Genomic DNA, 18182 nt, shown 5'->3' with positions numbered 1-18182 from the left:
GTTACCCTTGTGAATCAAAAAAAATGCTTGCTAAAACATAATTTTTGAGGAAAGAAAAATGATTTTTTATTTTCACGGCTCTGCGTTGTAAACGTCTGTGAAGCACTTGGGGGTTCAAAGTGCTCACCACATATCTAGATAAGTTCCTTGGGGGGTCTAATTTCTAAAATGGGGTCACTTGTGGGGGTTTCTACTGTTTAGGCACACCAGGGGCTCTGCAAACGCAACGTGACACCCGCAGACCATTCCATCAAAGTCTGCATTTCAAAAGTCACTACTTCCCTTCTGAGCCCCGACGTGTGCCCAAACAGTGGTTTACCCCCACTCATGGGGTATCAGCGTACTCAGGAGAAACTGGACAACAACTTTTGAGGTCCAATTTCTCCTGTAACCCTTGGGAAAATAAAAAATTCTGGGCTAAATAATTATTTTTGAGGAAAGAAAACGTATTTATTATTTTCACGGCTCTGCATTATAAACTTCTATGAAGCACTTGGGGGTTCAAAGTGCTCACCACACATCTAGATAAGTTCCTTTCGGGGTCTAGTTTCCAAAATGGGGTCACTTGTGGGGGGTTTCTACTGTTTAGGCACATCAGGGGCTCTGCAAACGCAACGTGACGCCCGCAGAGCATTCCATCAAAGTCTGCATTTCAAAACGTCACTACTTCAATTCCAAGCCCCGGCATGTGCCCAAACAGTAGTTTACCCCCACATATGGGGTATCACCATACTCAGAAGAAACTGGACAACAAATATTGGGGTCAAATTTCTCCTGTTACCCTTGGGAAAATTAAAAAATTCTGGGCTAAATAATTATTTTTGAGGAAAGAAAACGTATTTATTATTTTCACGGCTCTGCATTATAAACTTCTATGAAGCGCTTGGGGGTTCAAAGTGCTCACCACACATCTAGATAAGTTCCTTTCGGGGTCTAGTTTCCAAAATGCGGTCACTTGTGGGGGGTTTCTACTGGTAAGCCACATCAGGGGCTCTGCAAACGCAACGTGACGCCCACAGAGCATTCCATCAAAGTCTGCATTTCAAAACGTCACTACTTCACTTCCGAGCCTCGGCTTGTGCCCAAACAGTGGTTTACCCCCACATATGGGGTATCAGCGTACTCAGGAGAAACTGGACAACAACTTTTGGGGTCCAGTTTCTTCTGTAACCCTTGGGAAAATAAAAAATTCTGGGCTAAATAATTATTTTTGAGGAAAGAAAACGTATTTATTATTTTCACGGCTCTGCATTATAAACTTCTATGAAGCACTTGGGGGTTCAAAGTGCTCACCACACATCTAGATAAGTTCCTTTGGGGGTCTAGTTTCCAAAATGGGGTCACTTGTGGGGGGTTTCTACTGTTAAGCCACATCAGGGGCTCTGCAAACGCAACGTGACGCCCACAGAGCATTCCATCAAAGTCTGCATTTCAAAACGTCACTACTTCACTTCCGAGCCCCGGCATGTGCCCAAACAGTGATTTACCCCCACATATGGGGTATCAGCGTACTCAGGAGAAACTGGACAACAACTTTTGGGGTCAAATTTCTCCTGTTACCCTTGGGAAAATAAAAAATTGCAGGCTAAAAGATCATTTTTGAGAAAATAATTTTTTTTTTTTTTTCATGGCTCTGCGTTATAAACTTCTGTGAAGCACTTGGGGGTTCAAAGTCCTCACCACACATCTAGATTAGTTCCTTTGGGGGTCTAGTTTCCAAAATGGTGTCATTTCTGGGGGATCTCCAATGTTTAGGCACACAGGGGCTTTCCAAACGTGACATGGTGTCCGCTAATGATTGGAGCTAATTTTCCATTTAAAAAGCCAAATGGCGTGCCATCCCTTCCGAGCCCTGTCGTGCGCCCAAACAGTGGTTTACCCCCACATATTGGGTATCTGCGTACTCAGGACAAACAGGACAACAATATTTGGGGTCCAATTTCTCCTATTATCCTTGGCAAAATAGGAAATTCCAGGCTAAAAAATCATTTTTGAGGAAAGAAAAATTATTTTTTATTTTCATGGCTCTGCGTTATAAACTTCTGTGAAGCACCTGGGGGTTTAAAGTGCTCAATATGCATCTAGATAAGTTCCTTGGGGGGTCTAGTTTCCAAAATGGGGTCACTTGTGGGGGAGCTCCAATGTTTAGGCACACAGGGGCTCTCCAAACGCGACATGGTGTCCTCTAACAATTGGAGCTAATTTTCCATTCAAAAAGTCAAATGGCGCGCCTTCCCTTCCGAGCCCTGCCGAGTGCCCAAACAGTGGTTTACCCCCACATATGAGGTATCGACGTACTCGGGAGAAATTGCCCAACAAATTTTATGATCCATTTTACCCTACTGCCCATGTGAAAATGAAAAAATTGAGGCGAAAAGAATTTTTTTGTGAAAAAAAAGTACTTTTTCATTTTTACAGATCAATTTGTGAAGCACCTGAGGGTTTAAAGTGCTCACTAGGCATCTAAATAAGTTCCTTGGGGGGTCTAGTTTCCAAAATGGGGTTACTTGTGGGGGAGCGCCAATGTTTAGGCACACAGGAGCTCTCCAAACGCGACATGGTGTCCGCTAACGATGGAAATAATTTTTCATTCAAAAAGTCAAATGGCGCTCCTTCCCTTCCGAGCCTTACCATGTGCCCAAACAGTGGTTTACCCCCACATGTGAGGTATTGGTGTACTCAGGAGAAATTGCCCAACACATTTTAGGATCCATTTTATCCTGTTGCCCATGTGAAAATGAAAAAATTGAGGCTAAAAGAATTTTTTTGTGAAAAAAAAGTACTTTTTCATTTTTACGGATTAATTTGTGAAGCACCTGGGGGTTCAAAGTGCTCACTATGCATCTAGATAAGTTCCTTGGGGCGTCTAGTTTCCAAAATGGGGTCACTTGTGGGGGAGCTCCAATTTTTAGGCACACGGGGGCTCTCCAAACGTGACATGGTGTCCGCTAAAGAGTGGAGCCAATTTTTGATTCAAAAAGTCAAATGGCGCTCCTTCCCTTCCAAGCCCTGCCGTGCGCCCAAACAGTGGTTTACCCCCACATATGAGGTATCAGCGTACTCAGGACAAATTGGACAACAACTTTCGTGGTTCAGTTTCTCCTTTTACCATTGGGAAAATAAAAAAATTGTTGCTAAAAGATAATTTTTGTGACTAAAAAGTTAAATGTTCATTTTTTCCTTCCATGTTGCTTCTGCTGCTGTGAAGCACCTGAAGGGTTAATAAACTTCTTGAATGTGGTTTTGAGTACCTTGAGGGGTGCAGTTTTTAGAATGGTGTCACTTTTGGGTATTTTCAGCCATATAGACCCCTCAAACTGACTTCAAATGTGAGGTGGTCCCTAAAAAAAATGGTTTTGTAAATTTCGTTGTAAAAATGACAAATCGCTGGTCAAATTTTAACCCTTATAACTTCCTAACAAAAAAAAATTTTGTTTCCAAAATTGTGCTGATGTAAAGTAAACATGTGGGAAATGTTATTTATTAACTATTTTGTGTCACATATCTCTCTGGTTTAACAGAATAAAAATTCAAAATGTGAAAATTGCGAAATTTTCAAAATTTTCGCCAAATTTCCGTTTTTATCACAAATAAACGCAGAATTTATTGACCTAAATTTACCACTAACATGAAGCCCAATATGTCACGAAAAAACAATCTCAGAACCGCTAGGATCCGTTGAAGCGTTCCTGAGTTATTACCTCATAAAGGGACACTGGTCAGAATTGCAAAAAACGGCAAGGTCTTTAAGGTCAAAATAGGCTGGGTCATGAAGGGGTTAAAAACAACAGTATCACTATGCTTGATCGGCAGCAAACTCACCTGACCTTAACCCCATGGAGAATCTATGGGGTATTGTTAAGAGGAAGATGAGAGACATCAGACCCAACAAGGCAGACAAGCTGAAGGCAGCTATCAAAGCAACTTGGGCTTCCATAACACCTCAGCAGTGCCACAGGCTGATCACCTCCATGCCACACCGGATTGATGTACTAATTGATGCAAAAGGAGCCCTGACCAAGTATTGAGTGCATATACTGAACACACATTTCAGTAGGCCAACATTTCAGATTTTAAAATCATTCTATCTGTCTCATAAATGTAGTGACATTCAGGAAGGGGTCTTTATACCACCAAGAAATGGATGTCTGTTTTACTGAATTCTTGCATATTTCATTATTTCTTTTTAACTCTACATTGTGTCGTTTGTCTGTAAGCTTTCTTGGAAATGTAAGAATAATTTCACAACTTGGTGATACCATTCCCCCTATCACTGATGTGTCGTCACATCGTCTGACACTGTAGACACTGACTGGATAATATCAGGTCATGTTAGGGACACACGCCATTTTTATGTGGTGCATTTTTATATACTTTGATATTTGACAATTTATTTATACTGTTTAAAAAAAAAAACAGACCTGTTACATGAGCTGATTGGTCGTCTATAAAGCCTTTTTTCCTGTGTTGAATGTGAATATATCCCACATGCTATGATACACCAGAGCATTTTGTTCTTTCGGTCCTCGCTAATGCCAGGTATTGAAGGGACCCCTGAGATAAGATAGCATTGCGGCCCCATCACAGTATGTCATTGCATCAAAATATCCTCCTGATGAGAAAGAAACTGCATTAATGCGTCTTCATTCTGAGAATACGTATCAGACCTCCACTGGCCACTGATCCACCATGGTGAGAAAACTTCCATTAGGTGCAATATTGATATAATTCTAGAAATAATGGAGGGAGAAGTGAGCCTGTGTTCAGGCGAATATAAATTTATAATGTCATGGCTGAATAATTCAATCATCATTGAATATTTATAGCCCTGACTGCCATTCACTGTGAGGTTACACTGCAATAGGTCACAGTCAGTAAATTTACTGACAGAGAAGAAGAGCAAAAGTGGCTCTGATGCAAACCGCAATAATCCTCAACTGTCCAGACTGCAGACCTGATGACCAACAAGCATTTTTGTTACTAAATGGTTTCCAAAAGGTGAAGTTTCCTTCTAAAGCCGATGTGAGAGCATCGGATGCGATATGCTAATGACCATCAGATCCCACTCTGCTGCGAGTTGGAGCCGAATGTCATGCTACAGTGCTTCGAGCCTCTCGTACTCTCGTACTCGTTCTCGGTGCTAATCGCAGCTGAGTGAGTTTCTAGGATCCAGACAGACTCTTGCATCTTTCATCCAGCCACTGACGTTTCTGGATTGTGAGTCATGGGGAAAGCAAAAGAATTGTCATCTTATCTATGGGAAAAGGTAATTGAACTGTATAAAACGGGAAAGGGATACAAAAAGATATTAATAATGCCAGTCAGCAGCGTTCAAACTGTGATTAGCAAATGGAAAATCAGGGGCTCTGTAAAAGTAAAGCCACGGTCAGGTAGACCAACAAAAATGTTGTCCACAACTGCCAGGAAAATTGTTCGGGATGCAAAGAAAAACACACAAATATCAGCTGAAATATAGGACTCTCTGAAAACTAGTGGTGTGGCTGTTTCAAGATGCACAATAAGGAGGCACTTGAAGAAAAATGGGCTGCATGGTCGAATTGCCGGAAGAAAGCCATTACTGCGCAAATGCCACAAAGTATTTTGCCTACAATACGCAAAACAGCACAGAGACAAGCCTCAAAACTTCTGGAACAAGGTAATTTGGAGTGTTGAGACCAAAATTGAACTTTTTGGCCACAACCATTAACGTTACATTTGGATAGAGGTCAACAAGGCATATGATGAAAGGAACACCATTCCTACTGTAAAGCACAGAGGTGGATTGCTGTTTTGGGATGTGTGAGCTACAGGAAACTTGGTCAAAGTTGAGGGAAAGATGAATGCAGCACGTTATCATCAAATACTGGAGGCAAATTTGCACTCATCAGCCTGGAAAGCTGCTCATGGGACGTACTTGGACGTTCCAACATGACAACGATCCAAAACACAAGGCCAAGTCGACCTGTCATGGGCTACAAAGTTTTGGTGTTATCATTCATATTCTCTGAAAAAGGGCCAAGAAAGCAAAAATTCTGCCGTGGTAGGTAAACTTTTGAGCACAACTGTACAGCAATTCTCTGTCATTTACACATCGTTTTCAAAGGAAATATTCTTTAATATATATATATATATATATATATATATATACACAGTTAAGTCCATATATATTTGGACAGAGACAAGATTTTTCTAATTTGGGTTATAGACATTACCACAATGAATTTTAAACAAAACAATTCAGATGCAGTTGAAGTTCAGACTTTCAGCTTTCATTTGAGGTTATCCACATTAAAATTGAATGAAGGGTTTAGGAGTTTCAGCTCCTTAACATGTGCCACCCTGTTTTAAAAAGGACCAAAAGTAATTGGACAGATTCAATAATTTTAAATAAAATGTTCATTTTTAGTACTTGGTTGAAAACCCTTTGTTGGCAATGACTGCCTGAAGTCTTGAACTCATGGACATCACCAGACGCCGTGTTTCCTCCTTTTTGATGCTCTGCCAGGCCTTCACTGCAGTGGTTTTCAGTTGCTGTTTGTTTGTGGGCCTTTCTGTCTGAAGTTTAGTCTTTAACAAGTGAAATGCATGCTCAATTGGGTTGAGATCAGGTGACTGACTTGGCCATTCAAGAATATTACACTTCTTTGCTTTAATAAACTCCTGGGTTGCTTTGGCTTTATGTTTTGGGTCATTGTCCATCTGTAGTATGAAACAACGACCAATCAGTTTGGCTGCATTTGGCTGGATCTGAGCACACAGTATGTATCTGAATACCTCAGAGTTCATTCGGCTGCTTCTGTCCTGTGTCACATCATCAATAAATACTAGTGACCCAGTGCCACTGGCAGCCATGCATGCCCAAGCCATCACACTGCCTCCACCGTGTTTTACAGATGATGTGGTATGCTTTGGATCATGAGCTGTACCACGCTGTTGAAATACTTTTCTCTTTCCATCTTTCTGGTAGACGTTGATCTTGGTTTCATCTGTCCAAAGAATATTCTTTCAGAACTGTGCTGGCTTTTTTAGATGTTTTTTAGCAAACTCCAGTCTAGCCTTTTTATTCTTGATGCTTATGAGTGGCTTGCACCGTGCAGTGAACCCTCTGTATTTACTTTCATGCAGTCTTCTCTTTATGGTAGATTTGGATATTGATACACCGACCTCCTGGAGAGTGTTGGTCACTTGGTTGGCTGTTGTGAAGGGGTTTCTCTTCACCATGGAGATTATTCTGCGATCATCCACCACTGTTGTCTTCCGTGGGGGCCCAGGTCTTTTTGCATTGATGAGTTCACCAGTGCTTTCTTTCTTTCTCAGGATGTACCAAACTGTAGATTTTGCCACTCCTAATATTGTAGCAATTTCTCGGATGGGTTTTTTCTGTTTTCGCAGCTTAAGGATGGCTTGTTTCACCTGCATGGAGAGCTCCTTTGACTGCATGTTTACTTCAAATCAAACCCTTCCAAATGCAAGCACCACACCTCAAATCAACTCCAGGACTTTTATCTGCTTAATTGAGAATGACATAACGAAGGGATTGCCCACACCTGTCCATGAAATAGCCTTGGGGTCAATTGTCCAATTACTTTTGGTCCCTTTAAAAACAGGGTGGCACATGTTAAGGAGCTGAAACTCCTAAACCCTTCATCCAATTTTAATGTGGATACCCTCAAATGAAAGCTGAAAGTCTGAACTTCAACTGCATCTGAATTGTTGTGTTTAAAATTCATTGTGGTAACGTATATAACCAAAAAAAAAAACCAGAAACCAGAAAAATGTTGTCTCTGTCCAAATATATATGAACCTAACTGTATATATACAGTGGGGCAAAAAAGTATTTAGTCAGTCAGCAATAGTGCAAGTTCCACCACTTAAAAAGATGAGAGGCGTCTGTAATTTACATCATAGGTAGACCTCAACTATGGGAGACAAACTGAGAAAAAAAATCCAGAAAATCACATTGTCTGTTTTTTTTAACATTTTATTTGCATATTATGGTGGAAAATAAGTATTTGGTCAGAAACAAAATTTCATCTCAATACTTTGTAATATATCCTTTGTTGGCAATGACAGAGGTCAAACGTTTTCTGTAAGTCTTCACAAGGTTGCCACACACTGTTGTTGGTATGTTGGCCCATTCCTCCATGCAGATCTCCTCTAGAGCAGTGATATTTTTGGCTTTTCGCTTGGCAACACGGACTTTCAACTCCCTCCAAAGGTTTTCTATAGGGTTGAGATCTGGAGACTGGCTAGGCCACTCCAGGACCTTGAAATGCTTCTTACGAAGCCACTCCTTCGTTGCCCTGGCGGTGTGCTTTGGATCATTGTCATGTTGAAAGACCCAGCCACGTTTCATCTTCAATGCCCTTGCTGATGGAAGGAGGTTTGCACTCAAAATCTCACGATACATGGCCCCATTCATTCTTTCATGTACCCGGATCAGTCGTCCTGGCCCCTTTGCAGAGAAACAGCCCCAAAGCATGATGTTTCCACCACCATGCTTTACAGTAGGTATGGTGTTTGATGGATGCAACTCAGTATTCTTTTTCCTCCAAACACGACAAGTTGTGTTTCTACCAAACAGTTCCAGTTTGGTTTCATCAGACCATAGGACATTCTCCCAAAACTCCTCTGGATCATCCAAATGCTCTCTAGCAAACTTCAGACGGGCCCGGACATGTACTGGCTTAAGCAGTGGGACACGTCTGGCACTGCAGGATCTGAGTCCATGGTGGCGTAGTGTGTTACTTATGGTAGGCCTTGTTACATTGGTCCCAGCTCTCTGCAGTTCATTCACTAGGTCCCCCCGCGTGGTTCTGGGATTTTTGCTCACCGTTCTTGTGATCATTCTGACCCCACGGGGTGGGATTTTGCGTGGAGCCCCAGATCGAGGGAGATTATCAGTGGTCTTGTATGTCTTCCATTTTCTAATTATTGCTCCCACTGTTGATTTCTTCACTCCAAGCTGGTTGGCTATTGCAGATTCAGTCTTCCCAGCCTGGTGCAGGGCTGCAATTTTGTTTCTGGTGTCCTTTGACAGCTCTTTGGTCTTCACCATAGTGGAGTTTGGAGTCAGACTGTTTGAGGGTGTGCACAGGTGTCTTTTTATACTGATAACAAGTTTAAACAGGTGCCATTACTACAGGTAATGAGTGGAGGAAAGAGGAGACTCTTAAAGAAGAAGTTACAGGTCTGTGAGAGCCAGAAATCTTGATTGTTTGTTTCTGACCAAATACTTATTTTCCACCATAATATGCAAAAAAATGATAAAAAAACAGACAATGTGATTTTCTGGATTTTTTTTTCTCAGTTTGTCTCCCATAGTTGAGGTCTACCTATGATGTAAATTACAGACGCCTCTCATCTTTTTAAGTGGTGGAACTTGCACTATTGCTGACTGACTAAATACTTTTTTGCCCCACTGTATATATATATATATATATATATATATAGTGGTATGGTGACTGCCCATGTGTTTAATGGGAGGTAGGTATCACAGAGGTGGATGGCCCTGTGATGGAAGCTTGGGCTTGTTTTGGCTCAGCAGATCTACTGCTTAGGTTTACTATAGATTGGGAAGGCTTCCAGGTATCTTGGAGAGATGGTGGGTCCAGTCACCTACATACCCCACCTAAGGGGGTGTGTCTGTACACCCAAGATGGAGCCTGCGTGTTTGTGCATGGGCGGGAGTGCAGGCTAGTCTGAGCCAGGGTGTGGAGACCTCCATGGTTCTGTGTGCAGAGAGGGAGAAGCCTTCCTTTGTATGAGGCTCCAGACCAAGCCTGAGTGCTGGACATTACCCCAGCCTGTGTGCCCACAGAAATGAGGGAGCAGAATCCTGCCAGGACCTGTGTGAGGTCAGGGTCATTTGACCAGTCCGTGTGAGTTAGGGGCTCCTGGTGACTTGGGAGAGCAGGAACTCGTACATAGCTCTTGGAGGAGCTAGAGGACTGTGCTATGGACACTGATGTTTTGTTTTTGCCTGCCCTGTTATATACGCAGCTCTGCACTGCCTGAGCATTCACCAAATGCTCCTTTACTATAGGCATGACCGCTGCAATTCGGTCCTGTATGTTGGCCACGTGCTCAATGACACTCTTATGGGGTGTAGGTTCTCTTTGGCTACGTCCAGCAGTTCCCTAGGATGCCTGCCATACAGTAGCTCAAAGGGTGAAAACCCCATGGAAGCCTGCAGTACCTCCCAAATGGCAAACATCAAGTAGGGCAACAACATGTCCCAATCCCTTCCATCCTTGGAGACTACTTTCTTCAACATGGATTTAAGCACAAATTTGTTTTTAGAAGATTGCACAGTTCCTTTGTCATCTTGAACATAAAAGGAGTCCCCTGATCAGTGAGGATCTTCTTCAGTAGCCCAAGGCAACAGAACATGGCAAACAACTCCTGGGCAATAAGTTTGGCTGAGGTGTGCCGAAGCGGAATGGCCTCCGGGTACCGGGTGGCATAATCTACGATGACCAATATGTGTTGGTGGCCCCGGGCAGATTTTACTATCGGCCCCACTAGATCCATCGCAATCCACTCAAAAGGTACCTTTATGATGGGCAGAGGTACCAATGGACTCTAGTAGTTCACGGTGGGTGAGGTCAGAGGGCCCTCCGGACACATGTCACAATACCTCTGGATCTCCGTGTATACCCCAGGCCAAAAAAAAAACATGCATTCCTGCATCTTTTTGGCCCCTTAGTGCCCTCCCATCATGTGGTTATGAGCCATTTCAAGCACTGCGCGACGGGATTGAGGCACTATCAGTTGTTTTACCACTTCATCCTGGATTTTGTCAACCCTATACAATAGGTCTTGGTTGACAGCCATGCAGGAAAAAAACGTTTCTGCACATGGTTACTGAGTCACTCCATTAACCTCTATCACCTTTTCTCGTGCACGAGCCAGGGTGGGATCCTGGAGCTGAGCTGTCCAAAACTTACCAGGGGACACTTCCAGCTTGGGAATCGATGGGGTCACCTCGACTTTTCCTGCCAATACCTCTAGGGGAAACCTATTGGGGTTACACTCTATCCCTATGTTGGTGACCCCTATGGCAGGTATCCCTGACTCGGGATCTTTGGGTTCCTTGCCTGGAATATTATTCACCTGGGGAGGGTTAACCCTTGTCTCCCACAGGGAACAGAACGGGTAAGTCTCTTCCCCATACAGTCCAGTACGGAAGAGTCTTTACCACTCCCACCACATGTCTTATCTCTACACACGGGTGGAAAACGTAACCTCCATGGTGGGGTACTCTCAGAGTTCCCCATGTTTATATACCACCCCACCTTCCATCCATTGGTGTTCTCCCCAGAAACAAGGGATCCATGTACCAGAGTCACTAATCTCCCTGAGTCCAAGGGAGTGTCCGTCTGGCGCCCGTTAGCGAGTACCTTGCATAGTTGCGGTTTGGTAGAGGCAGTGCCTGTAGTGACGGTGCAGACTGGCTGCACATGCATAGACACACGGCGAGTAAACCCGCAGTCCATGGGTTTAGCGGTCATGGGGCAGTTGGCAGCCACATGTCCAGGGCCCTGGCACCGCCAACACTTGATATCTGCTGTGCCACTGGACCTTGGTGCCAACTTAGGGGACGCGGGTCTGCTGTCACTCTCCCTTCGGGATACACCCTCAGTACGGGCTCTGTCCTGATTGGCTCCAGTAGAGGGACGTGGATTTTTCCTAGGTTCTTGGGGTGGTGGGGCCTGACGTGACAGCCGTAATGGAGCCATGTCCCGTATAAAGCCCTGAGTGGCCATGTACCGCTCAATCAGTCCCACCACCTGGTCCAGAGTGCCCGGGTCCCCTTACCCCACCCAATGCTGTACGACTGCTGGCAGAGCTCTCACCAGCCGATCGACCAACACCCTCTCCACCATCTGGGCCGGTGTCAAAGTCTCAGGTTGGAGCCACCTTTTCACAAGCTGCAGCAAGTCATAAACCTGAGACTGGGCAGGCTGGGCTTCCACAAAAGTCCATGAAAACACCCGTTGTGCTCTCTCAAGGATCTCCCCTTTTAGCTTGGCATAGTCCCGGGTGTTCTCCCGACTGAGGTCAAAGTAGGCTTTTAGCTCATCACCCCTCAGGAATGGAGCCACCACTTCTGCCCACAGGAGTGAACTTTGTCTCGGGCCTCGCGACGTTCTGGGGTCGTTGCTGGAGATGCCTCATGCAGGGCTGCAATTTGCTGCAGTAACAGGTTATTGGTCTGCTGCTGTTATTGCTGCATGAGGACCAGCTGCCTCCGGATTTCTTCCATTTTGTAAGCAAGCCTGGGTTGCAGTGTGACAGGCCTAATGACAGACATGCAGCTGGTGTTGGGGTATGCCTCAATTCACACTGCCTGCATTCTCCAACCAAATATAGTGCAGCAGGGTTGGTTCAGTGTGACAGACAGTGACCACAGGAAAAGTTCACAGCAAACGTTTTTAATGCCCAAACTCACACAGTGTACAGCATACGGTATCCTCTGGATCGCAGCCGGGAAACAAAACAGTCCGTGGAAGTCCAGTTGCCGTGGGCGACGGCACCACCGTATGACACTGCGGGATGCCTTGAGTTCGCTCTGCTAGCTCTGTGTTAACTCACACACGCTGAGCATCTGCAGAGCCGTCCGCTCCGCAAGTTGCAAACTCCAACTGACACACCCAACCGTCTTCTGCAGGGGTTTTAATAATCAACCTGTGGCCTTAGGCCACATGGAAAACCCGGCTGGGGGAGTAAAATGGACTGCCCCGCTACCTTCCTGTAGTCCGTTTCAAAAATAAAAGCCCATGGCAGGTTTTCCTAAATCTGCCCTGAACAAATAGCTTGCCCAGGACTACACTTACTTTTATTTTGCATTGCAATCACAGCTACACTTATGACTGCAATGCACTCCCCGGCCTCAATATGCTTCTGAGCGCATGCTGAGGGACACATAGCGATCCTCGCAAATAACAGCAGTCGCTGCCTCACAGTATATTTATATATACAATATATATATATATATATATATATATATACAGTTAGGTCCATATGTATTTGGACAGATACAACATTTTTCTAATTTTGGTTGTAGATATTACCACAATGAATTTTAAACAAAACAATTCAGATGCAGTTGAAGTTCAGACTTTCAGCTTTCATTTGAGGGTATCCACATTAAAATTGGATGAAGGGTTTAGGAGTTTCAGCTCCTTAACATGTGCCACCCTGTTTTTAAAGAGACCAAAAGTAATTGGACAGATTCAATAATTTTAAATAAAATGTTCATTTCTAGTACTTGGTTGAAAACCATTTGTTGGCAATGTCTGCCTGAAGTCTTGAACTCATGGACATCACCAGACGCTGTGTTTCCTCCTTTTTGATGCTCGGCCAGGCCTTCACTGCGGTGGTTTTCAGTTGCTGTTTGTTTGTGGGCCTTTCTGTATGAAGTTTAGTCTTTAACAAGTAAAATGCATGCTCAATATGGATGAGATCAGGTGACTGACTTGGCTATTCAAGAATATTCCACTTTATTGCTTTAATAAACTCCTGGGTTGCTTTGGCTTTATGTTTTGGGTCATTGTCCATCTGTAGTATGAAACGACGACCAATCAGTTTGGCTGCATTTGGCTGGATCTGAGCACACAGTATGTCTCTGAATACCCCATAATTCATTTGGCTGCTTCTGTCCTGTGTCACATCATCAATAAACACTAGTGACCCAGTGCCACTGGCAGCCATGCATGCCCAAGCCATCACACTGCCTCCGCCGTGTTTTACAGATGATGTGGTATGCTTTGGATCATGAGCTGTACCACGCCGTTGCCATAATTTTCTCTTTCCATCATTCTGGTAGAGGTTGATCTTGGTTTCATCTGTCCAAAGAATGTTCTTCCAGAACTGTGCTGGCTTTTTTTAGAGTTTTTTTAGCAAAGTCCAGTCTAGCCTTTTTATTCTTGATGCTTATGAGTGGCTTGCACCGTGCACTAAACCCTCTGTATTTACTTTCATGCAGTCTTCTCTTTATGGTAGATTTGGATATTGATACGCCGACCTCCTGGAGAGTGTTGTTCACTTGGTTGGCTGTTGTGAAGGGGTTTCTCTTCACCCTGGAGATTATTCTGCGATCATCCACCACTGTTGTCTTCCATGGGCGCCCAGGTCTTTTTGCATTGATGAGTTCACCAGTGCTTTATTTCTTTCTCAAGATGTACCAAACTGTAGATTTTGCCACTCCTAATATTGTAGTAATTTCTCGGATGGTTTTTTTTCTGTTTTCGCAGCTTAGGGATGGCTTGTTTCACCTGCATGGAGAGCTCCCTTGACCGCATGTTTACTTCACAACAAAACCTTCCAAATGCAAGCACCACGCCTCAAATCAACTCCAGGCCTTTTATCTTTAATTGAGAATGACATAACAAAGAGATTGCCCACACCTGTCCATGAAAATAGCCTTAGAGTCAATTGTCCAATTACTTTTGGTCCCTTTGAAAACAGGGTTGCACATGTTAAGGAGCTGAAACTCCTAAACCCTTCATCCAATTTTAATGTGGATACCCTCAAATGAAAGCTGAAAGTCTGAACTTCAACTGCATCTGAATTGTTTTGTTTTAAATTCATTGTGGTAATGTCTACAACCAAAATTGGAAAAATGTTGTCTCTGTCCAAATATATATGGACCTAACTGTATATGTATATATATATATATATATATATATATATATATATATATACACAGTACAGACTAAAAGTTTGGACACAACTTCTCATTTAAAGATTTTTCTGTATTTTCATGACTATGAAAATTGTACATTCACACTGAAGGCATCAAAACTATGAATTAACACATGTGGAATTATATACTTAATAAAAAAGTGTGAAACAACTGAAATTATGTCTTATATTCTAGGTTCTTCAAAATAGCCACCTTTTGCTTTGATGACTGCTTTGCACACTCTTGGGATTCTCTTGATGAGCTTCAAGAGGTAGTCACCGGGAATGGTTTTCACTTCATAGGTGTGCCCTGTCAGGTTTAATAAGTGGGATTTCTTGCCTTATAAATGGGGCTGGGACCATCAGTTGTGTTGTGCAGAAGTCTGGTGGATACACAGCTGATAGTCCTACTGAATAGACTGTTAGAATTTGTATCATGGCAAGAAAAAAGCAGCTAAGTAAAGAAAAATGATTGGCCATCATTACTTTAAGAAATTAAGGTAAGTCAGTCCGAAAAATTGGGAAAACTTTGAAAGTGTCCCCAAGTGCAGTGGCAAAAACCATCAAGCTCTACAAAGAAACTGGCTCACATGAGGACTGCCCCAGGAAAAGGAAGACCAAGAGTCACCTCTGCTTCTGAGAATAAGTTTATCCGAGTCACCAGCCTCAGAAATTGCAGATTAACAGCAGCTCAGATTAGAGACCAGGTCAATGCCACATAGAGTTCTAGCAGCAGACACATCTCAACAACAACTGTTAAGAGGAGACTTTGTGCAGCAGTACTTCATGGTAAAATAGCTGCTAGAAAACCACTGCTAAGGACAGGAAACAAGCAGAAGAGACTTGTTTGGGCTTGGAAATCTGTGCTTTGGTCTGATGAGTTAAAATTTGAGATCTTTGGTTCCAACCACTGTGTCTTTGTGCGACGCAGAAAAGGTGAACGGATGGACTCTACATGCCTGGTTCTCACCATGAAGCATGGAGGAGGAGGTGTGATGGTGTGGGGATGCTTTGCTGGTGACACTGTTGGGGATTTATTCAAAATTTAAGGCATACTGAATCAGCATCATGCTACCACAGCATCTTGCAGCGGCATGCTATTCCATTCGGTTTGCATTTAGTTGGACCATCATATATTTTTCAACAGGACAATGACCCCAAACACACCTCCATGCTGTGCAAGAGCTATTTGACCAAGAAGGAGACTGATGGGGTGCTACGCCAGGTGATCTGGCCTCCACAGTCACCAGACCTGAACCCAATCAAGATGGTTTGGGGTGAGCTGGACTGCAGAGTGAAGGCAAAAGGGCCAACAAGTGCTAAGTATCTCTGGGAACTCCTTCAAGATTGTTGGAAGACCATTCCCGGTGACAACCTCTTGAAGCTCATCAAGAGAATGCCAAGAGTGTGCAAAGCAGTCATCAAAGCAAAAGGTGGCTACTTTGAAGAACCTAGAATATAAGACATAATTTCAGTTGACTCACACTTTTTGTTAAGTATATAATTCCACCTGTGTTAATTCATAGTTTTGATGCCTTCAGTGTGATTGTACAATTTTCAGAGTCATGAAAATACAGAAAAATCTTTAAATGTGAAGGTGTGTCCAAACTTTTTGTCTGTACTGTATATATATATATATATAAATATATATATATATATATATATATATATATATATATATATATATATATATATATATATATACGGTTGTTCTCAAAAGTTTACATACCCTGGCGTAATTTTTCCCTTCTTGGCCTTTTTTCAGAGAATATGAATGACAACACCTAAACTTTTTCTCCACTCATGGTTAGTGGTTGGGTAAAAACATTTGTTGTCAAACCAAACATCCAAATGACCCTGATCAAAAGTTCACATACCCCATTTCTTGCATCTTTCATCCAGCCACTGACAATTCTGGACTGTGAGTCGTGTGGAAAGCAAAATAATTGTCAACGGATCTACGGGAAAAGGTAGTTGAACTGTATAAAACAGGAAAGGGATACAAAAAGATATCCAAGGAATTGATAATGCCAGTCAGCAGCCTTCAAACTGTAAATAACAAATGGAAAATCAAGGGCTCTGCAAAAACGAAACTTCGGTCAGGTAAATTGTTGGGCTGCATTGTGGAGTCACCAGAAGAAAGCCATTATTGCACAAATGCCACAAAGTATCTCACTTACAATATGCAAAACAGCACAGAGACAAGCCTCAAAACTTCTGGAGCAAGGTAATTTGGAGTGATGAGACCAAAATTGAACTTTTTGGCCACAACCATAAATGTTACATTTGGGGAGAGGTCAACAAGGTCTCTGATGAAAGGAACACCATTCCTACTATAAAACACGGAGGTGAACCGCTGATGTTTTGGGGATGTGTCAGCTTTTCTCACCACGCTCGCATTGACATCAGAAAGGTAAAGTGAGTTCACTGGCTGTGAAGACACAGGACCTGTCTGAGCAGGAAAACTTTCTCATGCTCGCAGTGCCATCAGACACAGAACAGGAGTTCACAGGGAGACACTGAGCACATGGTGCTCATTGTTTCTGCTGGATGACAGGCTGTATGGTCGCATCAAGTTTGTCCTCACTCTCTCCCTGCGTGTCTCCTCTGTCCTGATGTCAGTAACCTCTCCCTTCTTGACAGTTAAATTAAGTCAGCCATGTTAAGTAGCTCATGTCTTTGCATCTCTGGTTCAGAATAGTCATGTTTATCTCCTACACCTGTTGCAGCTACTGCAAACTCTGATTGTGCATAACTTCAAGAATTCAGTTTGAAAATAAGCCTTCTTCTGGAATCTTCATACACGCCTATGCAGTTGAGTAACGCTATCTGATGATATTTCTTTGTGCGAGTACTTGTACATAAAGACAGACATGGAAATGGTTTCTCAAGTGCCCTACACTCGAGTCAGAATAGTAACAAAGTTTTCTGCCAGATACATCTGTACAGCCCATCTATAGCTCCTATAGAGATACAGCACATACATCAGAATGTCTTTTTACAGCATATAAGAAATCTTCTGTGTGTGTGTGTAAAGCAATCACAGCACAGTCTCCCTCAGCAATATCCTGCTAGAATCTAGCAGCTCACATCACTATACAGATTCAGCCTGTGAGATACCATGGCTGAGGAGAGGATAAAGCGCTGCGGAATATGTTGGCGCTATATATATAAAGATTATTATTATTATTATTATTTGCAAGATCCACAGTCAAAATGTTTTTGTTTTGTTTTTAAATACATGTTACTGATAAAAACTGATGTAAACAATATGTCATTTTCTACCTGGTTTGTTTTTATTGATCTCTGGTTAAATTAGTTTTGGTTCTGGGAGTTTTGCCAATGCATACCCCAAATCTAAAGAAAAGTTCCTAATAACATGAAGTCGGTAAAAGATCTCATCTCAGAGTGCAACTCTTGGTCTTGTGTAAAGCAGCACCACAGAATTGTAATGAAGCATTTCCTAATAACGGAAACCACAAAGATGTTCAGAG

The sequence above is a fragment of the Ranitomeya imitator genome, chromosome 1 (assembly GCF_032444005.1).
Source record: "Ranitomeya imitator isolate aRanImi1 chromosome 1, aRanImi1.pri, whole genome shotgun sequence".
Lineage (NCBI taxonomy): Eukaryota > Metazoa > Chordata > Amphibia > Anura > Dendrobatidae > Ranitomeya > Ranitomeya imitator.
Note: the sequence above shows the minus strand (reverse complement) of the source record.